The sequence below is a fragment of the Hemiscyllium ocellatum genome, chromosome 30 (genome assembly GCF_020745735.1).
Source record: "Hemiscyllium ocellatum isolate sHemOce1 chromosome 30, sHemOce1.pat.X.cur, whole genome shotgun sequence".
NCBI classification, from domain to species: Eukaryota; Metazoa; Chordata; class Chondrichthyes; order Orectolobiformes; family Hemiscylliidae; genus Hemiscyllium; species Hemiscyllium ocellatum.
This window is the reverse complement of record NC_083430.1, coordinates 9448199-9472099: the sequence shown is the minus strand read 5'-3', so window position 1 is coordinate 9472099 and position 23901 is coordinate 9448199.

The window sequence follows — 23901 nt, the reverse complement described above, 5'->3', positions numbered from 1 at the left end:
TTGTCCACATTTGCTTCTTTTGTGCTACTTTGGTGAGCAGTGTTAATAGGAACAGGCTGATCTGGTGACTTCCAATAGCAAGGTGGTGGGGAAGGTTGGATTTTAAATCCTCCTCTTCAAAATATTGCTACCATAAATGTCAACTGCCTATCTTTTGACCAAATATTTAGTCATAGGTGCATGACTTTTACAGGACAGGTTTTGGTAATTTGTTTGATTCCATTAAGTTACGCAAAGGTACACCCAAACCTGTTGTGCATTTAGAGACATAGAGATGGACAGCATGGAAACAGACCCTTCGGTCCAACTTGTCCATGCTGACCAGATATCCCAACCCAATCTAGTCCCACCTGCCAGCACCCGGCCCATATCCCTCCAAACCCTTCCTATTCATATACCCATCCAAATGCCTCTTAAATGTTGCAATTGTACCAGCCACCATCACTTCCTCTGGCAGCTCATTCCATACACGTACCACCCTCTGTGTGAAAATGTTGTCCCTTAGGTCTCTTTTATATCTTTCCCCTCTCACCCTAAACCTGTGCCCTCTAGTTCTGGACTCCCCAACCCCAGGGAAAAGACTTTGCCTATTTACCCTCTTCATTTCCCTTATAACTTTGTAAACCTCTATAAGGTCACCCCTCAGCCTCCAACGCTCCAGGGAAAACAGCCCCAGCCTGTACAGCCTCTCCCTGTAGCTCAAATCCTCCAACCCTGGCAACATCCTTGTAAATCTTTTCTGAACCCTTTCAAGTTTCACACACAGCTTTCCGATAGGAAGGAGACCAGAATTGCTTGCATTTGTCTAACCAATGTCCTGTACAGCCGCAACATGACCTCCCAACTCCTGTACTCAATACTCTGACCAATAAAGGAAAGCATACCAAACACCTTCTTCACTATCCTATCTACCTGCGACTCCACTTTTAAGAAGCTATGAACCTGCACTCCAAGGTCTCTTTGTTCAGCAACACTCCCTAGGACCTTACCATTAAGTATATAAGTCCTGCTAAGATTTGCTTTCCCAAAATGCAGCACCTCGCATTTATCTGAATTAAACTCCATCTGCCACTTCTCAGCCCATTGGCCCATCTGGTCCAGATCCTGTTGTAATCTGAGGTAACCTTCTTCGCTGTCCACTACACCTCCCATTTTGATGTCATCTGCAAACTTACTAACTATACCTCTTATGCTCATATCCAAATCATTTGTGTAAATGACAAAAAGTAGAGGACCCAGCACTGATCCTTGTGGCACTCCACTGGTCACAGGCCTCCAGTCTGAAAAACAACCCTTCACCACCATCCTCTGTCTTCTACCTTTGAGCCAGTTCTGAATCCAAATGGCTAGTTCTCCCTGTATTCCATGAGATCTAACCTTGCTAGTCAGTCTCCCATGGGGAACCTTGTCGAATGCCTTTTTGCAGTCCATATAGATCACATTTCCACTCTGCCCTCATCAATCCTCTTTGTTACTTTCTCAAAAAACTCAATCAAGTTTGTGAGACATGATTTCCCATGCACAAAACCACGTTGACTATCTCGAATCAGTCCTTACCTTTCCAAATACATGTACATCCTGTCCCTCAGGATTCCCTCCAACAACTTACCCACCACCGATGTCAGCCTCACTGATCTATAGTTTCCTGGCTTGTCTTTACCGCTCTTCTTTAACAGTGGCACCACATTACTTGCCACCTCACCAGCATATTTATTATTCTGATTTTAGTAGCTTGTTGTCACCAGTCCTCCTTTCCCATGCTATATCTAGGGTCTGTCTAGTTATCAATGGTAGGGAATAGACCACTGTGATTGTAAACAGGAGAGGCATTTGTATTGATGACAAGGTAGTGAATTGTTTAACAGCAACAAGTATTTAAGACAAGCGCTTCTCTACATTCTCTGCTATTGATAACTAGATGCACACTAAGCTTGCATACCTACTGAAAACTCTTGGGATTTATTCAGAATAGATTTGCTCCCTCTGGCACTCATGCAGAACTCAACTGTGTTGTTTTACAAGGGGAACAGCGAGATGCCTTAATCCATGTTGGAACAAATGACTTAGGCAGAAAATTGTTTGTAGTCCGACAGAGAATTTCAACAACTAGGAAGCGAAGCAGCTGGATACCAAAATTGATTTTCTCCTCAAGAAACAGGAATGTAAAGCAGTAAAAATGGTGCAGAGAAATGGGTTTCAATTCTTGTGGCATTCAGTCCCAGGACAGAAGCAATGAACCTGTTCACAAAAATTGTTGCATCTCAATCATGATGCAACATTATGTGAAATCGCCAGAATTGAGCTGAATGTAACTTTAACTCCTTCAGAACCATTATCTTATGCAACAATCCCCTCCCTTCATCTGTTGTGTATTTCTCCTTCATCTGATCCCTCCTGCATCTAAAATATTCTTTACCCTAATACTTGTCTCCTATAGTTCTCAGTGGATATTGGTTTTCCTCTTTGATTGTATACCATGGCTCACCTCTCACTATTCTCTCAGTGGGGAGGGAGTTTCAACCCTTCCCACAGGATTACTTAACCTCTTTTTAGGATGTTCCAGTCCTATTAAAATGCAACAACCCACTGTGAACAGGTCCATTACTCCCATTCTGGAAATGATTCTCAAATGCCATTAGAATTTATTCTGCACCATTTTTACAGCTTTACATTACTGTTCCTTGAGACTCTGTGAGAAACCCAGGGATAATCAGCTTTGGTCTCCAGCTGTTTCACTTCTTAGCTGTTGAAATTCTCAGTCGGACTGTGGAGCAATTTTCTGCCTGAGTCATTTGTTCCAACATAGAATAAGGCATCTTGCTGTTCCCCTTGTGAAACAATTGAAAGAAAGTATTGAAGGACAATTTACTGATGCTGTTGAGCAGGAGGCAGTCTTTGTAAATTCAGTGATAACCTTGACTTTGAACAATCCCGTGGAAGCAGAAAGCAAGACAGAACAAAGACTTGGGTGATGGGACATATTAAGGGCAATGCAGGCTGACACGTGTTCTGCTGAATTAGCAGGATAAACAGATATGGAAAAGATGTGTTGGGCCTAAGAACAGATTTGAAGGAGATTAAATGCAAACAAAAGGTTGTAATTACCATAAAACTGTCAAAGCATCCTTTGTGGAGACTTGTGTTATCTAAGTGAATTCATACTAGGGCACAAGAGAGGTTTGACAGATTCAAACAATAGAGAGAAAATAAGAAGCAAGCAGTGACCAGGTGAACAGGGTAGTGTCCTGTCCTCTGATCCAAGTCCCACCTGCTCCAGAGGTGTGAGGTTGCTAAAAACATTTATTGAGCCCAACTCCTTTGCTGATGGTGCAGAGGAGAAAGGAGAGGGTAGACAATGTGAGAAACCTGCAGTAAAGGGATTGCTCGTTAGATCCTGGGTGCTGCCGTGTCCGAATTAAGGCACCTGCCTTTAGCCAAAAATTAGAAACTACGTTTTGGGCTGAATTGTCCCAGTCCTGGACAACATGAACCACGGGGAGAAATTTGAAAGAATAATGTGCAAAGTCTATGAGGCATTTTTCGATGTCAGGGTGATGCATTACATTTTCCACCGAAGTTACAGACATTGTGATGAGATTCTTGCTAATGAGCAGTGGAAGGCATATGAAGGTGGATAATTGCTCATTATCATGTTCTTTGTTACGTGATCCCATCTCATTATGCACTCCCCTATTTATTGCCACATGCTGGACAGAAACTTGCCACCAAGAATTCCTGACATGGAAGTCAGGCGAGGTACCTACTGACTCCTGCTCACTGCCAGCTGCTTTGGATCTCTATCTTGGGCACCCAGCAACAATGTTTAAGGGCACACTTCATCAGCAGCAGTGAAATACCCCATGTCTTCAGCTGCTTGTCTCTGACACATACTCGCCCCTCTGCAGATACATGGTATGGAAAAGGCTGCCTGCTCATTGATTAGACCAGGGGACATCTCAGGGCTCCCTTGCAAGCTGTTTTAACTCTAACTCTCACTGAGCACTTACCTAGATACTTGGAGCCTCCTTGTTTTAACTCACATTGGGCTCCCTTAGCCACACTTCAAAGACCCATAGTGTTTCTGCCTTGCCTTACTGTTTAGTGCAGACACATAGCTCCATGGCTTGTCATGTTGGTTCGCAATCATCAGTCAGGGGTGGGACATGTTGCTGCATGGCCCAGTGCAAGGCCAATATCATATCCATGTGCCAGAAGCTTATGTGGAAAACATATTGCATGCGAATCAACTACATGGCCATGTCTTTAAGACAAAACAGAGTGCTCAGTCAAGTCAAGGGATGCTTCTGCCATTCAGGGGTCAACGTACAGTTAGAGGCTGAATCTGCAATCGGTCCAGGGAATCAGACATAGTCAGACATTCATTTCCTGCCAGTCTGTGTCAGTGAATCACCTCATTAGAGTTCAGAAATAGACCACTTCCTGTTCTGCAGGTCCAGGCCGGGGGATTAGAGGATCACCAGTCAGGGAGATGCATGGAGATTGGTTGTGGTTCTGGTCGGTCAACAATCTGGGCTGGCTATCTAAGCCAGTCACAGGAGTTGGAGCACAGTCAGCCCTGGTGGGGTGAGGGTCAGGAAAATGAATATCATGAGTGGCTACCTGGGAGTCTGCTGCAGTGGGAAGATGGGCAACTCAACAATAAGAATTGGAGGCAGAAACCTAGCGTGTGGAGGTTGCAAGAAATGTGAAGGGGTGAATTTTGATGGGTGGTGGAGAAAGGCTGTTATCACAGCTGTGGCCTCGATGGGGAAATGCACATCATGGCAGTGGCCATGAGCAAACTATTGTGATAGGGCTCAGGGGTAAAGATGAGAGTTGGATGCATAATTAGAGGTAGTGGGTAGAAATATGTGGGAGCTCAGTATAGGTGGACTGTTAAGGAAATGACACTTAAAAAGGCACAGAGACTGTGTGTGGATGGGGAGAGTTGGGAATAGATACTTAACAACCAGACTGAGCGTGGTATTCGCAGCGTCAAACACAGGCCTGTCACCAGAGTGAGTGGAGTCAGTGTCTGTTTGCTGATCAATAACACAGGCTCCATTTCTGAGTGATGTGAGACACTTCAAGGGGTAACTACACCAATCAAGCACTTGCATGTAGCAAGTTGACATAACTTGCAATCATTTCAAATGCATGCAATAAACATGCAGTGAACAAGTGTGTGGCGTGTAAACGTTGGCTGAAAGCAATGTTGACCACATCAATGATCTTTGCAAGTTGAAGACAGATATCTCTGTAAAGCAGAAGTAATCACCAGTGTCATTAAAGTGTCTTCAAACCATTACAAGCACAGTTAATGCAAAATCGCCTGGGGTGTACAGAACTGGTCCCTCTCAATTCTATACCATAAATATAATGCAAAATTCTTTATGTACAATGATTGCTTTTGTGGGTGATGTGGGGGCTGGGAGAATTGAATTGAATTGAATCAGCTTTATTGTCACATGTAGTCACATAAGTACAGGGAAAAGTTTACAAGACGGTATCAGTACTGATGCAGCACTTACTCTCCCTCTCCCACACAGAGTCATCAGAATTAGGTCCAATGTCAAAGTGCCAAGACAGGACATTCATGATGCTCCTTTGTCTGGTAGTGGCTTATCGAGTATCACACTATTTTCCTGAACTACCAGCTGCCACTCGCTTCTTATACTAAACTCTCTGGCCCTGTCAGGAGGTGATTGGTTGTACTGTGCAATCCAGGAAACTTGGTAGTAACTCCAACAACAATAACCTTGAGAGGAGTGGCCTTCTCCTGTTCCGAATATGTATGATTATAACATTTACTCCTGCACCTTTAGAAAAGGTCATCTGGACGATGAGTTTCTTGAATATTTTTCTGACATTTTCTTGGACTAATATATGTGCGTGGAATTAACTTAGTTTGTTGCATCTAACATTATATATTGAGCCAGGGTTAATTAGCAATCTTATAGCAAAGGATCTGTTGGCAAATAACAATCTCAATATACTACAGGAGGTCTTGTTTCACAGTGGGAATTGGCCCAGATTCTGAACCAGAAGCTTTTGGTTCAAGTCCTTTCCTTGGGCTTCATGTTATGGAAAGAAAGTTAAAGCCTCTATTACCTTGATGTCTTGAGGAACTAAGGGCTACGGGGAGAATGCGGGTAAGAGGAGTTGAAATGCCCATCAGCCATGATTGAATGGCGGAGTGGACTCGATGGGCCGAATGGCCTCACTTCCACTCCTATGTCTTATGGTCTTATGGTCTTACCATTGTACATAACTTTGTAAAATAACATCTGTGAAAAGTTGCCATAGAAACTTGAACACCTTGGCGGGGTTGGGTGGGGGTGTAGCAGTTGGTTTGGTTGGCTGGATGACTATGAGGGTAAGATTGATGCCAACAACAGAGGGTTTATTCTCCAATTTGGCAGCGGTGGTCTCAGTCCAACTGGCCATAGCTGTCAAGAAAATTGAACCCAGGGATTTCAATTCATCATCTCATCTGAGCCACCTCCACCTTGCCCACGGCCAACTAGACAGCACAATCCACCAGCACCACCCAAGTGCAGCTTTCCACCACTGGCATTGTCACTCCTCTTACAGGGATCCAATGCCACCATAGCCCAATGGCATGTTCCAAATGTACTGGCACTGCAAGGGCAAACCTTTCTAACAGGGCACTCCAGCATCTAGCAATGTAAGGCTGCATCTGGTACAGGTACTGCACAGGGGATGGCACATAGTCTGTGGCATGGATCAGGCTGTTTACCAGACTACAGTGAAATCCGTGGGGACAGCCATCAGTCAGGGAGGTTTCAGATCACTGCATCAAGGGCAGCCTCGCATATCAGTCTCGGGCTTCAGCCATGGTCAGGCATCTGGGTAAGGTGGGTTGCACAGAGATGTCCATGTCACTGCACCCAAGGAGGCAGGTCACAGTCCGTCCTTTGGCTGGGATTGGTTGCCTTTCTCACAATCACGCAGGATGTCTTTGTCACTCTGCTCAAAGACACTACAGCACTGTGGCAGGACACAGAGCTCGTTGGAGGGATTGACCTGATTGGAGGATTCAAATGTGGAGTGCCAGAGAAGATGGGCGTGAGAAGATGAGGCAACAATGGGTGATCCGTTCACTCCCTGAGCTCCACTAGCACATAATATGACCCAGGACACTTCATAGAATCATAGAATCATGGAAGTGGGAAAAGGCCATTCAGCCAATTGTGCCTGCACTACCTTGATAAATGGTCATCATTACTTACTGCAAGTCTTCTGCTTTATTCTCCATGTCCTTGTAAGTCACTTCTATCCAAATAATGATCCAAGCAACTCTTGCATATCTCAGTCGAAGCTGCCTCCACAACATTACCAGGCAGTGCATTCCAGACCTTAATATTGGGTGAAAAAGTTTTTCCTCACTTCTCCTTTACTTTCTTAGCACACCACTTGGTATCTATGCCCCTTTGTTCTTGCTCCTGTTACGAGTGGGAAATGTTTCTCCCTATCCCCTCTATTCAGCACTTGAAGCATCCTGGTGCTCTCTCACACTGCACAGGGATTCCAGAACATGGGTCTCAGCTGGTCTGTCAATTCTCTTCACAGACTGTATACTTGTTATCACGAAACCCCAGCTGACACCACAGGCTCAGTACGATGCAGAGCAAATTGTTACTTTAAATAATCAACTTCAAACATCATGTTGATAGCATGAGGCTGTATTACTGAAGCACAGGATGTGTCAGTGTGGCAATCACTCATTGACACCAATAATCTGCTTCACACCATACCATTCCAGAGAGGCTTAAAGCTTCATCATCCAGCTGCTCTCAGTCTGCGAATTCAATGGTGAACTCTTCAATAAGGTTGACCCTCTTTTAGATCCCCTCCTTTAAGTACGCTTGGTGATTAAAGGTTAGCCTGACTGTCAAGCAGATGAACAATGTAAATCTAGTGAAAGTGCGTTGAACCAAGACAGTTGCACACACTGGCAGTTTGACAGGTTACAAACTAAGGATTGAGACCCAGATCCCTTTTGCGAAGACCCTTTCAGACTGATTGCTGTGCACACAGGTTTGCCACTTGCATTTCCTAAATGTATGCCTCCCACATCCTCATTCAATCGGTTAAAAATCACACAACACCAGGTTATAGTCCAACGGGTTTAATTGGAAGCACACTAGCTTTTGGAGCAACGCTCCTTTATCAGGTGATAGACTATCACCTGATGAAGGAGCGTCGCTCCGAAAGCTAGTGTGCTTCCAATTAAACCTGTTGGACTATAACCTGGTGTTGTGTGATTTTTAACTTTGTACACCCTAGTCCAACACCGACATCTCCAAATCATAATTCAATCGGGGTATTCTTTCTTCAGCTTTAATTAGGAAGGATTGTATCTAGGTAATTTATTCCTCCTTGCTTTTATAAATTCATTCCTGATGCATAACTCGTTGTATTGCCCAGACTGAATTGCCCTTGAAGAGGTGGTGGTGAGCCACATTCCTGAAGCGTTGCAGTTGTAGGCACTGTTCAGAAACCAGCTCCAAGGTTTTGACTGAGTGACAGTGAAAGAATAGACTCATTTCTCCAAGTGTATGATATGGAAGGGAACTTGCAGAGGATGTGTGCACTCTGAAGGATGAATTCAGAAGAAGTAAGGATTTATTTTGTATCTGCGCTTTGGGAGTTGACTACTTTGTGGAGACATATTGAGGATATTTCCTCACTGACACCGTAAGGCACATTATCTTTTCCCTCCTGCCTTACCTTTAGGTCCAAACCCCCGTCCTATCTCTTCTCAGCCTACCTCAGCTGGATGCATTGAAACATAAAGAATTCCAAAAGGGTTCAACAGAGAGATGCAAGAATTAGGCTCAGGTCTAGCATCAATGGACTGTCTCAGAATAAGGTACAGGTCATTGAGGACTGACATGAGGAGGAACTTCTTCACTCAGACAGTTGGGAAAGCTCAGTCAATGATAGAGATTAGCAGATTTCTAAACGTTAAACACATCAAGCAATGTGGAGACAGCATAGAACAAATGGTATTGAGTTCGGAGCTCTGGATGAAGAGTGGAATGGGTTCAAGGGGCCCAAATGACTGACTCCTGCTCCTATTCCTCATGTTCCTATAGCCCATGTTACAGTGAGGGTTAATCTTCTTTGCGAGTTCAATGCTTTTTGCTGTTTGGAACTAATGGTATTATTGTAACATAGCCTCAGGAAGCAGTGAAATTGGGGGTTAATCTATGTGCTTAACAACTCCCTGAAACCGAAGGGATTGCTGAATGACAGACTGGCAGCAGTATGCTTTCTGGTCAAATTCCTTCAGGCTTGAGTGTCAGTCTTGGCTGAGATTGAGAGGTGTCATTGACAGCTGCTGACTGTTCAGCATTTCACCTTACAGATGGAATGAGATTCAAATGCATTAAAAAGCCACTGATCAGTTCAGCTACAAAATACATTGTTTAAACTGTTTGTCCTTTCATCCTGAGATTGAGTAATACAATGATCAAATTCCCTGGAACATTCATTCTCATGAGAACACCATTGGCCTTGTAGGAATGGAAAGTGTGCAAAGCCAATACAGTGACTGCCTGACGGAAGCTAGTCTCTGCATCTTGTATTCACAGCCAGAAAATAGAGTGAAACGCAATGCGCTGGTGTGAATGGGCAGGTGTACTTGGTGACCCTAGGTTAGTTCTCCCAGAAAGCAGATGAAGGCAGTAATATGGGCAACAACCCCCGGTGTATGTGAGCTTGACGGCTCAGACTGCCTTAAGTTTACATTGGAAGAGTGTGCTGAATAAAATAGGCTTCTCAAATCTCGTTTGCAACCCTCATTTGGCGCAGGAATGCCCAGGCCCCCAGTGGGTGTTCAGGGATTCAACAGGCAGGTAACAGATGGGTACCATTGACCAAATGGGAGAAGGGGAGGACTGCTGATACTGGAGACCAGTCAAAAGGTGTGGCGCTGGAAAAGCACAGCAGGTCAGGCAGCATCCGAGGAGTAGGAGAATCAACGTTTCGGGCATAAGCCCATCATCAAGAATGTTGGTTGGGATGAGGGGGAGGGGAGAGGGAGGGTGGTTGGGTCCTGGGGGGGCTGAGAAATAAATGGGAGGAGGGGGTGGGGCTGGGGAGACGATAGCTGGGAAGGCGAAGGTGAAGGTGGGGCTGATGGTGATAGGCCGGAGAAGAGGGTGGGGAGTACAGCTGGGAAGGAAGATGGATAGGTAGGACAGTTCAAGAGGTGCCGAGTTGGAAGGTCGGATCTTGGATAAGGTGGGGGGAGGGGAAATGAGGAAACTGGTGAAATTGGCATCGATGCCATGTTGTTGGAGGGTCTCAAGGTGGAAGATGAGGTGTTCCTCCTCCCCGTGTCAAGTGGCTTGGATTTGCCAGTGGAAGAGTTCCAGGACCTGCATGTCCTTGGAGTGGGTATCTCTCAGCCCCCTTGGGCCTCCCCCACATTCCTGACAAAGGGCTTATGACCAAAATGTCAACTCTCCTGCTCCTCAGATGCTGCCTGACTGGCTGTGCTTTTCTAGCACCACAGTTTTTGACATCATTAACCAAATTCTTTGTCAGTCACTAGGGATGATGCAGGATGTTAACACAACTTGGAACATGTTCCTCATCCTTTTGTAACTGCATTTCAGACTGTTACTAAAGGGTAATCCTTGCATGGAGTAGTGTTGATTTGCCCCAATGGAGGAGTTTCCAAACCTGAGATCCCAGTAATAAGACAGGACTTTAGGGTCCTGAGCTCCGAAGAAGCAATTGTTGTCGTGGAGCTCAATTAGAGCATTGTGCGGCCCCTTTAAGTTCTTATTTTACTCTATTGATAGGTTTGGCCTAATGGACAGTTCCATTTGATGACTTCTCCAAAAAACATTCACGCAGAGGGGACAGTTCTTTGAAAAGAGACTGAATTTTAAAGTGATTCCACCACATTGAACTTCTCCCCTGTCCACCTGTTCAGGAGTCTAATCCCAATTCCCCTGCTCAGGGGATAAACTTCTCCCCCTACCTCCAGCCCTGTCCCCCAGCGTTCCTAGCCTCAGGATCATACAAATGAGGCTCTCATTAGGGATCTAATTAGGAAAAAGTTTGGGAAGTACTGCTGTAGTGAACCAAACGCAAGTTGTAGAGAGGACTGGGGCAGAAGAAGGAATCATAAATACAGCTGTGATAGCAGGACGTCAATTGCATGATGGTCTGCCTGTGATTACACGATAGTATCACGCTGAGTGAAAACCCACTTTGAACCAGCTGTAGTGATTATAACAAGGTCAGTCTGGTGGACCTCATAGAATATGAGTTCTCTGACCGGACCAAATTACAACCCCAACCGAGGAGCCCTGGCTCACAAGTGAAAACAGGAGTGTCACAAGCTCTGTTCTCTGTAAGAGAGCTGCCTCTGAGGAAGCCAGACCAGCGTCAACTATTATGCACGTGTACATCAAGTCACTCTGTATGACAGGGTTTTTTGGAAACTCTTTAGGTTTATGAAAATGACAGTGCAATGTGCTTGTAATCAGTGTGTCCTGGGGAACATGTACATTGTGCTCATTTCACCTGCTAATATCTGGCATGAGGAATGTTGCTCCTCCTGTGTATTGAAACCCCCCTAGTGACCTAATGTAAAACTGTATTGTGAATTCCAGGGTGGAGTTTCTATCTTGAGCACCAACCTGAAGGATGCTGGATGCGTTAAGGTTCAGAGTCACCGTAAACCTGGCTGGAACAGCTGAGAGATGTCAGTGACAACCTGTGACAACCACTGTAAACCCGGCTGGAACAGCTGAGAGATGTCAGTGATAACCTGTGACAACCACCGTAAACCCGGCTGGAACAGCTGTGAGATGTCAGTGACAACCTCTCTTGTGACCTGAAGATGTCACAACCATCACCAAAGTTAAGGCAAAATGGCTGTCTCTAAAGACCCTCCATTGACATGGCCACCTACTGAGAGTCTTTTCCCCAACCTTAATCCTCTTTCTCACTCTCCAAGCAGCCTACTGTGCTCTCTGCGACCTCTATTGTATTGTTTGACATTTTAACCTAGTTTCTTTATTTTTCTGCTTTCCTGCTAAGTAGACTGTAGTGCTGAACTTTTTAAAACTTATTTATTTTTCTATTTCTCTAACTAAGATTTTGAACTGGTGTGTTTTATACCCATGTCTGGTTTTCTTCTGTAATCTTGTAGCCCCTCCTTGTGTACACATCACAACAAAACCTGAGCCCAAAATCTAAACAAAAATCCAATTCTGCCATTCACCCTTAGATCTAAAAGGAACAGCACTTGGCCATCTATGGTGGAAAGTAACTTGTTTTGGCACAAGATATTAAACCAAAAAAGAGAATACTTCACCGACAGTGAAAGCACAATCTGTAAACACTTGACGGCAGGGCAAGCTAAGTTTAAAAAAAATGTATGAAGTTACCCTATTGACCAGAAGAAACAACCCAGCAACTAATCTTTAAGAAGTGCATGATCCTTTCAGTTAAATGCCTGTCGTTGTTTTTTAAAGTAATGCTCCGTCGTGTGAGAAAGGAGTGTGACTTTCGGAAATAGCAGGATTGGCATCAAATCAGCGTTTCAGGCTGATTGATGTAACAATCTGCCTCTCTGCATGCCCACCTGCAATGCCCTTTAGAACTGACGTTAAAGTCCCTTTGAGCGTGTGACACCATGTGACACCTGAGAAGTGAGAGCAACCTAACAGAAATTACACCGCTGTGGGGCCAAAAAGCTGTAAATTAGTTCAAAGCATTTACTTCCCACCTTTGCCAAGCTTTCACAATCACTATATCTGTGATTAATCGTTGTGCAGACATGACTGCTACACTTCAGAATCCTGCAATCACGGCATACAAAATAAATGGAATTGGAAAATAATGTCCCGAACAGATTGCTGGGTTTGCTTTCTCCTCACTTCGCTGCTGGGGGAGAAAAGGAGCAAGAAGTATGAATTGATTTTACTTTGCATGTGTTTTCATTCAATGTAATCATCTTGATACAAAAGGACCCTTGGAATCAGGCTCACTCTCCTCCGTGATTTATAGTTGGATGTTCAAATTCCACGGCAGAAACCTGAGCACTCGGTGCTGTATTGAACTGAGCCATTGTTGGAGTTACTGTTGCTTTGAAGGAGCTATTAAACCATGGCAGAGTCTGCCCTCTCAGGTGGAGTTAAACGTTTTTAGATTAGATTAGATTTCCTACAGTGTGGAAACAGGCCCTTCGGCTCAACAAGTCGACACTGACCCTCCAAAGAGTAACCCACCCAGACCCATTCCCCTACATTTATCCCTGACTAATGCACCTAACACTATGAGTAATTTAGCATGGCCAATTCACCTAACCTGCACATCTTTGGACTGTGGGAGGAAACTGGAGCACTCAGAGGAAACCCACGCAGACACGGGGGAGAGTGTGCAAACTCTACACAGTCAGTCGCCCGAGGCGGGAATTGAACCCGGGTCCCTGGCACTGTGAGGCAGCAGTGCTGCACTAGTTCTCTTGATACTGTTCGAAGGTAGTGCAAGATGGTGGCAGTGTAACACTTCATCTGCTCATTTTCTTTTTTTCCCCCCGTCTTGTGTCTTTTTCTCTCTTTGGTCTTTTTCCTCTTCTGCCAGTGGCCTGGAGCAGAGTGGAGCCAGCCAGCAGGCTAGAGTGGGGATGGTGGCCAATGGGCTCACAACGAAGATGGCTACTGGCTTCCAATTAGACCATATGGAAGCCATAGGGTGATACAGCACACAAACAGACCCTTTGGTCTAACCAGTCCATGCCGACCATAATCCCAAACTGAACTAGTCCCAGCTGCCTGTACCTCACCCATATCCCTCCAACCATTTCTTATTCATGTATTGTCTTTTAATCATTGCAGCTATATCCTTATCCACCACTTCTTCAGAAAGTTTATTCCACACACGAACTATTCTCTACATAACAAATTTGCCCTTCATATCTTTTTAAAATCCTTCTCCTCTCACCTTAAAAATACACCCCGCCCGGTCTTAAAATCCCCCACCTGAGGGAGAAGACATCAGCCTTATCTATATCCCTCATGGTTTTCTTAACCTCGATAAGGTCACCTCTCAGCCTCCTATCCTCTAGTGAAAGTCGTCCCAGCCTAATCAGCTTCCCATAATAACTCAAACCCTCCATTCCCAACAACATCCTGGTAAATCTCTCCAGAACCCACTCCAACTTCACAACATCCTTCATAAGATCATGGCTGATCCTCTATCTCAAACCTGCCAGCGTCAAAGGAAAGGCCGATAATGCAGCGCACTTGAACATTATTGTTGCTGAGGAGAACCGAAAGCAATGAAACTCAAAAAGGACTTTGAATGCCAGAAAGCAAGGTGACTTTTTCCTGGATAGATATAACAATTCATGTGGTATGGACAGTAATTGAGACTGATTGGGATCCCGTATGCCCCTAGGTTGTAGATTATTGATCCGGTGAACAACCATCAAGGGATTCCCTACTCATATGCATTGTTCCATTTCTCGAATGTTAACAGACCGTATACTGTATTGTAACACTGTGGGCTTGAAATTCCCTATGACAGTTTTAACTAAAAAGAAGGCAGTGAGGTAGTACTGTGGCCAAGTAAAATGATCAAGGGAACCATTCCACCACTCGATTTAATTTTTAACAAGAGGACAGCTCCCAGGATAAGAGGGGCAGGAGGCTGGAAGAACATTGATGGCAGGCAGCATCAGGAGGTGGAGAAGTTGACGTTTCAGGTGTAACCCTTCTTCAGGACTGGGCGCGAGTGTAGGGGAAGCTGCAGATAAAGGGGGTGGCGTAGGCAGGATGGTGAGTGACCGCCCCAGGATAGAGGGAGCAAGCTCATTACCATGTTAAAACTGAAGGGACATTTTCTGTTTGTGCAAGCCGCCACAGACTCAGGAAAGAAGATGCAGCAAGTTCGATCCTGAGCCCAAATTCATGTCTTTTCTACATTTGTCTAAATTGTCACAGTTTGACCCGTTTCTAAGGAATCAGTAATATATTGTAGATGCAGCTGGAACAGGTCTGCAGGCGTGTTCAGGATTGACCGAGCATCGAAGAGGAAATAAGAAACGGTGGAATCAGATACTCCCACGGGGCGTGGCCATGTCACAAGGAGCAAACCTCTTGAAGTTGTAGGCACATGGAGTCACAGGTCAGCACAGAATAAGGCCCTTCAGCCCATCAAGTCTGTGCCAGCTTTAATCTTCCCGACCTGTTCCATGGTCTGTACTTGAACACTCTCCATTGGCTCTTTGTTATTATCTTAGATTCTCCCTGTAGCACTCCCATGTTTTGTGACATTGTAAAGTCCTGGTTCACAGAGGTTGTGAGTAGGGAGTGTGACACTCATTGGTATAATCACATAAGGCAGCATTCCATATACAAAGAGGGTGACCATCATCTTGAGGATAACAATGAATCAGCAAGCCATTTTACACCCAATCCAATCTTCCAGTAAACTTCACCCTTTTTAACTGCTGGTATTTAATGCAGGCCATTATGGGTTGCAGAATAGATAAGGGAAATGGTAAAAGGATAAGGATGAGGAGGCACAGTTTGTGATAATTGGAAAAAGCAATAAAACTTCAGGAAGAATGCTTTTACACTGGGACATGGCATGCAATGCTCAGGAGTCTGGTGAAGTAATCGAGGTGTTGCAAACTGAATTAGTTTGCTATTTGAAAAGGAAAATGTGCAGAGGTTAAAGGGAGAAGGTTGAACGTATGGAATGGCACGAGGTGCATTGCTAATAGAGAGGAGAGAGTGAGAGTGAGAGTGAGAGTGAGAGTGGGGAGAGTGAGAGAGTGAGAGAGAGAGAGAGAGTGAGTGTGAGTGTGAGTGTGAGTGTGTGTGTGAGTGTGAGAGTGTGTGAGTGTGAGTGAGAGAGAGAGAGAGAGAGAGAGATCTGAATACAGTATTCCAATAGAGGTCTAACAATTTTTTTGTTGAGGTACAACATGACCTTTTGACTCCTAAACTCAATGTTCTGTTAAATAAAGGCAAGTGTACCAAACACTTCATTCACTAAGTAAAAAGTGAGGTCTGCAGATGCTGGAGATCAGAGCTGAAAATGTGTTGCTGGTTAAAGCGCAGCAGGTCAGGCAGCATCCAAGGAACAGGAAATAAGGGCTTTTGCCTGAAACGTCGAACTTCCTTCACTACCCTGTCTATCTGCAACTCCACGCTAAAGGAGCTATGAACCAGCACTCAAGGTCTCTTTGTTCAGCAATACTCCCCAGGGCCTTTCCATTAAGTGTATAAATCTTGATCGGATTTGCTTTTTCAAAATGCAGCATCTCGCATTTATCTAAATTAAACTCCATCTGCCACCACTCAGCCTATTGGTCCATCTGGATCAGATCCCGTTGTAATCTGAGGTAACCTTTCTCGCCTTCTGCTGTAGTACCAATTTTGGTGTCATTTGCAAATTTACTCAGTATACCAGTCAGGTGAGTTTTTGGAGTTGAGGTGTTGAAATTATATACACCATCTGGGAGGCCTGATAACAGGCGTGCTCTCGGAGGCCTGATAACAGGTGTGGCCTCGAAGGCTGGGAGGCCTAATAACAGGCCTGGTCTCGAAGGCTGGGAAGCCTGATAGCAGGCGTGGTCTCAGAGACTGGGAGGCCTGATAACAGGTGCGGTCTCGGAGGCTGGGAGGCCTCAGTAAAATGCAGTACACTCCTCTCTGCTGCTAGACAGAGGATTTGGCTGCTGCCCTTAGTGATGTGCACTTTAACACCCAACTAAATCAGGTATCAGGGGCAGCTCAGGTCTCACAATCTGATGGTCAGAGTATTCTTGCGGACTAGAGCTGATGGGGAACCTGGGATTATCCCTCTTGGATGTCTACCTTATTTCACTGACCAGCCAAACCTCCCCACTGGTGTCCCAATTACCCGGTAAGCTTAGGATTGGGAGGCTACCTTGTGATAGTGATCCAATGAGATGGATTTAAGTGGTTCAAATTTTAGTAAACAAGCATCTCAACAAACTATCCAAACAAAACAGCACCTTTAAAATAGACACAATACTGACTGCATTTTAAATCCTGTCCAGCCTGGTCTTCAGAAATGTTAAAGTTACTCCTTCTCCGTTGAGTTAATATCTACTCACATCGGCATGGACGAGTTCGACCGAAGGGAGTGTTTCTGTGTTATACATCCCTATAACTCTCTAACTGAGTTACCAGCCCTCTTTGTATGGTTGCTGTGTTTTGTGTAACAAGGTGACAACTGTTAATGTTTGAAGAGTTGAATTGAAGACTTTGTAGAACCTGAAAGATAAAAGAAGGTCCAGCAAATTGAAATAGATTCTGAGTAATGGTGGGGGCTCATTCTTTCCATTCATGTAATCATGGTCAGGAAAGAGAACAAGAAACAAGATGTTTAGCTCCTGTTAAAAGGCAGATGTGAATAGAATTGTACAGGGTGAGGAGCTGGGGAACAATGACAATGTGTCACAGTCAGTTTTACAGAGTATAAGCAAACTTGTGCTTATATTATTAGATTAATTCATGTGATGTGGGTCAGTGATTGGACCAACGTTTATTGCCCATTCTTAGTTGCGCTTGGGAAAGTGGTGGTGAGCTGCCTCTACGTGTTGAACCCCTAGTGTGGCATGCAAAAGTGGAGCTAAATTGAAATTTGTGAAGAAGTGCAGTTACTGAAAGAGGAACACAGACATGTTCAGAGCTGCTGAAAACTGGTAACAATCCCTGGAAATCACCGAGAAGAATAAAATAAAGGTGTACAGTTGCAGCTGGATCATTGGGTGGCCACATTATGGCCTTAAAATGTTCTTCCTTTGGCTTCACTGAAGGTGAAAAGCGAAAAGAAATGATACTGTCAGCTTTTCCACTTGCAAAAGCAAAACTATGAAATTGAGACAAATTACATTAAGAAGCCGAAGTATCTACTCTTTTATCACTGTTAGGGGAAGACTGTTACAAAGTGTAATATCTGTTAAATCTTTTTGTAAAACCACAATGAAGCACAGTGCAACCATTTTGAAAGCATTGAAGGTGTGCTTTGAACCCAAAAGTATGTAATTTGTGGATAGTGTGTGCTCTGTTGAGCACACGGTGAAAAAGAGCATATTGACAGTTATGTGACTGCATTAACACAGCTTAAAGAATTTTATGAATTCAGGCCCCTGAAAGACGATCTTGTCAAAGAGATAAGAGATCCCACTCAAACACTGTGGCTGCTAAGGGAAGAGAATCAGAGAAGTTATAGACGTGCAGAATTTCTGAGCTTGCTCCCCCGTGTAGAAAAGCAGCCGAGACCTGCGCTCTCATTTGCCTAGCAACTAAGACCTGTCCACTCTGTCAAAAAGCAACCCAGACTATTCAAGTACAACAATGCAGAGGAAAGATCAGCATAAAAGATCAAGGCCAAAGGACAAGCCACCAACATTGTGTCAGTTATCAACTGAAATAAAAGAAAGCTTGTTGAGTCTGGGGAGAAAACTGCAAAAAGTTTTGGAAGGTGACAAATCAGTCTATAGAGAAGATTGCTGCCGAAATGTTGGATAATGATAATGCCAAATCAACAGGAATTTGAAGGATGTTGGACAACGACTCAACCCGCACTTTAGGGTAGAGTAACAATGTCAAGCCTAAAGGGGAAGAACTATTTAGGAAGTATTATGATAGAAGCTGTAGAATGACTATCACAATCAAACAAATATAAAGTGGCAGATAGTCACTGCTCTCCCTGCAGCATCATATGCCTCCTGGACCTGTTTAAACTTCCATCAGGCAGCAATCCTAAATTTAAACTGGCTTCAGTTAAACTGTCCAATAATTCAGGTATCTAGCAGAGATTTTCTACCTTGCTACATTATTTACAATGCCTGCTACAAACTATTGAATAAACTACATTTCTTCAGTACAAAAAAAATCAACTTCAAGTTGTCAGTTTACTGTAACCTAACAGTGTTCTATAACAAAGGAGTGCTTCAGATCATTCAGTTGTTAATAAAAATGCCTTCATCGAATGAAAGAACACAAATGGCAATTTTATCAAGCATGCATTGTGGTTGTAATGTGTCTGATAAATCACAGAGGTTCAGTTACACTTTGCTTGAAGGGAATATATAACTGAATCAGTAGCATCAATATATCAGCCCAGTGATAAAATGCAGTGATGAGATATTATAACAGAATTGACTAAACAAAGCTTCCAACACATCATCATTTGAAAAGCAGCCTGGCACCCCAATGGTATTTGTAGACCTTTCATTTTAAGTTGCATTTTCTCACCTTTGCTCCATAACTGTGGAGACTCCCGACCAAAAATATCTCTTTTTACCTCAATCTTTAAATCTCACTTCAGGTATCTCACCTGCAAAGTCAGATCTCTGTGGGATAAAGCATTGTGACCAGCTCAGCGAATCACTTCATTTCAGACTTGTGAAGCTTTGACAGAGGGAGATTAATCTTTGGGCATAGGTTAACTTGCTGGCGTCAGTAAAAAAAACTTTGGAAGTTAGAAAATATAGTTTTCCACATGTCAGTGTAGCAGACTTTATAACACTCAGACCATCCTTTGTCCAACATTATCATTCTCACCATCAACATCTTGTGCTTCAAAATTGATAAGAAACTGAACTGGGCCATCCATTTTAGCTACAAGAGACGGTCAAAGGCTGATAGTTCCTCAACAAATCTGACCACTTATCTCCTCATTACCTTTCCAAGGGGAACAGTCCCAAATTCTCCAATCTATCCTCATAACTGAAGTTTCTTCAGTTAAATCACTTCTGCACTCTCTCTAATGTGTTCACATCTTTCCTATAATGTGGCACCTAGAACCTTATATGTGATACACCAGCTGATGTCTAATAAAGTGTCTTGAACAAATTCAACATCACTTCCTTGCTGTAGTTCTCAATGAGTCTATTAATAAGAGCTGAAAATGTGTTGCTGGAAAAGCGCAGCAGGTCAGGCAGCATCCAAGGAACAAGAAATTTGACGTTTCGGGCATAAGCCCTTCATCAGGAATTATTAATAAGAGTAAGGATACTGTATACTTTGTTCACTGCTATTTAATGCTGCAACTTATTTGCTCACTGCTACTTATTTGTTCAGATAGCATCTGTTGATGATTAGAACTGGATAATATTTCAGTTAAACAGCAATTAAGAAGGAGTAGGCAGGGAAGTGAGAAAAGAAGACACAGACAAACAGGGCACAAACACGCAATGGTTGGGAAAACGAAAATTGGTTAAAGGATCAAAGGAATATTCAGAGGAGATAATGAAAACATGGAAATGAAAATCATGTTGACGACATATGATTTGAGTTAAATTAAATGGACACCAGTAAATGGAGTGGTGAAGACATGAAAACTGGCAAAATGGAGCCTATTCCAGAGGCCCCAGAATCTGGTAAAAGATAAGCATCAGACTCAGAACATAGGAACAGCAGTGGACAGTTCAGCCCTTTGAACCTCTTCCACCTTTCAATGAGATCATGATTTGTGACCTAACTCCATATACTTGCCTTTGGCTCACATTCATTAATACCTTTGCTTCAAAAAATTATCTATCTCAGATTTAAACCTAACAACTGATCCAGCATCTGCTGCTTATGGAGAGAGTTCCAAACATCCACCGCCGTGTGCGTGTAGAAGCACTTCCAAACATCTCTCAAGAACAGTCTGGCCCTAATTCTCACTCTACACTCCTTTTTCTAACATCTCCAACCAGAGGAAATAGTTTATCTTTATTTACTCTGCCTTTTCCTGTTAATATCTTGAAGACTTTGATCAGATCAGCCCTTAGCCCTCTAAATCCTGGTGAATACAGGCCTAATTTGTAAAATCTGTGATCATAACCTAACCCCTAAGGTCCAGGTCTCATTCTTTCAGCCTATGTTGTACTTCTCCCGGGATCCTTCCTACGGTGTGGTGCCCAGATCTGCTTGCAGTACTCCAAGTGGGTTTCTAACCAGGATTTTGTATAATTGATCTGACACTCAGGCTGTAGGCCTTGGGGTTGAGGTGTTGGGGGGAGGTTTGGAGGAAAGCGTGTCTCCATACCCAGCATCAACCTACTTGACTTGCTCATTCCCAACAATGCTGGTCACTTCTACTGCTCCCTCGAGATATCCACACTGTGTGAAGTGTTAAAATAGGATGATGATTTGGAAGGTGCTGATGAAGGGATGTGATAGTCGCACAAGGTCTCTGTATCACTGAGACAGCTCAATGCATTGCTGAAGCCTTTTCCTGGTAATTGAAAATACCCTTGGCTGTAACACTGTCACTGCCTGTCAGTGGCAACATGTCAGCAATAGTCTGCGTTAGTCAAGGTGTTTAGTCAGCAGGGATTAGTGAAACATTCTGGTAAATCCATAGGCTAAGCCTGACATTGGACCATCTGTTCATCTGGCCTTAGGTTTAATTGTCACCATAGACTTCTTAATTTGAAAATAAAATCTTCATTAATAATTGTAAGCGACACCTCTCTCGGGGCAGGCGAGGAAACGCCTGCTAGCATCTGACTGACACCTGGATTGATCGGCCCAGGCCGACCAGGCAGAAATGTTGACTTAAATAAGAAATTACAAAAGCACAGAGATTCTCCTTGGGGCTTGAGTCTGGCACTGAGGCAGATGCTATCACAGCACAGGCCTACTGCAGTCATCAAAACCTTGAAGTCAATCGTGTGAAGGGGATTCCAAATCAGAAAAGAGCCCTCTGAACGAGGCTTACCTAAACGTGCGGAATAAGCAAAACAATTAAATGCTTTTGTTAGTGAGATGATTTGTTCAGGTTGGATACCAGACAGCTTGTCCACGCTTTAGTGTCAGCGTCTGCTCATGTACAGTCCCCACTGGGTTAAAGGGAACAGTTCACTCCCTCCTGGGATCACGTTGATTTAACTTGGGGTTCAGATCCAATCAGAATAGGCCCGGGCTCCAGTTGTGACTTACCTGGTCTCCGTGAGCCAACATTTATATCAGGCTGCATTTCTCCCTCTCATAGGTTAAATCATGCAGTAAAGCAATTGAGTTATTTCTTCTTGGGCAGAGCTAGCTAAAGATAAAGCCATAGGTTCCAGCATTGCTCATCCAACTTCCTCTGATGATTCAATGCAGTTTGATGAGTGGAACTGGTTACCAGGGAAATGTCTGGCCCCAATAGCTAATCACATAAAGGTTAATATGTAGTTCATGATCCACACTATCAGCCTGAGATGGAGCTGGAGTGCGTCAGATGAACCTTATGTTGGAAGTCAAGTATGTGCATTGATGCAGCTGCTGGGATCAAAGATTCTTCGAATGAAATATTCTTGGAAGCAAAGCAGGAGCTATCTGAAGATTGAAGCCACCCTCAGCCCCTCAGTTATGCCTGTTAAAAGGGTTCACTGAGTGAATAGTCTGGAGATGTGAATCAGGCAGTATCAATGAGCATTCCTCAGTGACCTAATGCCATTCAGGTCAATCAGAAAGATATGGGACTGCAATCATTTAACATCTGGCCTTGATGAGTTGCAGTTGGGATTTTACAACCACTTGGGCAGTATCCATGACCAATCTTCTCTGGCAACAGCTGAAAAATAAATGGATTTATTGAATTTAAATTTATGTTGAGTCATATTGGCTTGACTTCACAATCATTGAATAACTACCTGTTATACTCCCATGCCAACTCCTACATGTGGCACTAAGATCCTAGAGACATGGGTATGTCCCAATGGAGGAGGGAATCAGATTGCAAAATGCTGAACTCAGTCTTTTTATCACTGGTAACACACACACACACACACACACACACACACACACACACACACACACACACACACACACACACACACACACACACATTACCCAGCACACTATTTTCATGTGCTAGTAGAAGACCAACAATGAAAAACTCCTTCAGAATGTTTGCAACCATCACCTGCTGAGGAATCTGAAACATTCAGAAAGCTAAGTGTAAAATGCTTCCATCTTCAAATATCACCATCAGATATTACATTGTGTTTTATGTAATGATTCGATGAGTTCTGCCTGCAGCGTTAAGTTAACCATTTCATTGATCATCATTGTGTAAGTGTTGACACACTATAGGCAGCATTTACTATTGTATCAAGTGCCGTAATACATTCAAAAAAATGTTGGCAAACTCTCTATATTTGGCATTGGAAGTTAAAATGCTAGTGCAGGAGAAAACATCCTCTCCTTTTGAAATTAAAACAAATCTCAGCAATTAGTCCCCTACATTTATTTACAGACAATCTACTCTGAAATGGAGAAGTCAATATTTGTTCAATTTCAGGTTCCAGAAATTGCAGTTAGGCTGTGATGTAATATAATATAATATAATATTATATTACATTATATTATATTATATTAGTGGTCGTTGTGAATGTTTGGCTGATTTTCAAAAAGCTATGGGTCTGTTGATGCAGCTGATTGGGGAATGACTGAAAGTGTCACAAGCCTATGACATTACAACCAGCCTTTGATGTCATTTCTGAATAAATTGTTGTTTGCTTATATAATTTGTTTATTTAATGCATACTTAAAGGATTAAATTTACGCAACTTTTTTTTTGCAATCCCAATGAGTAGCCAATGTGATGAATACTCTATTAGATTGTTCCAGGTTTAAATTGTTTCAACTGTATTTCAAAAAATATTCCAGCTTTGCACATGCCATTATGATGTTTTAAAGAAAAGAAATACAAAATTCAATTTATTCACTAGTAGATTGAAGTCACAAAATTTCCTAGTTTAAATCAGGAGTCAACAAATCTAGCAGTAAATACTATCTGTTGCATTCTGGATTAGTATAGCTGGAAGAGCACAGCAGTTCAGGCAGCACCTTACATCCAAAATTGACATGAATCATACATGAGTTA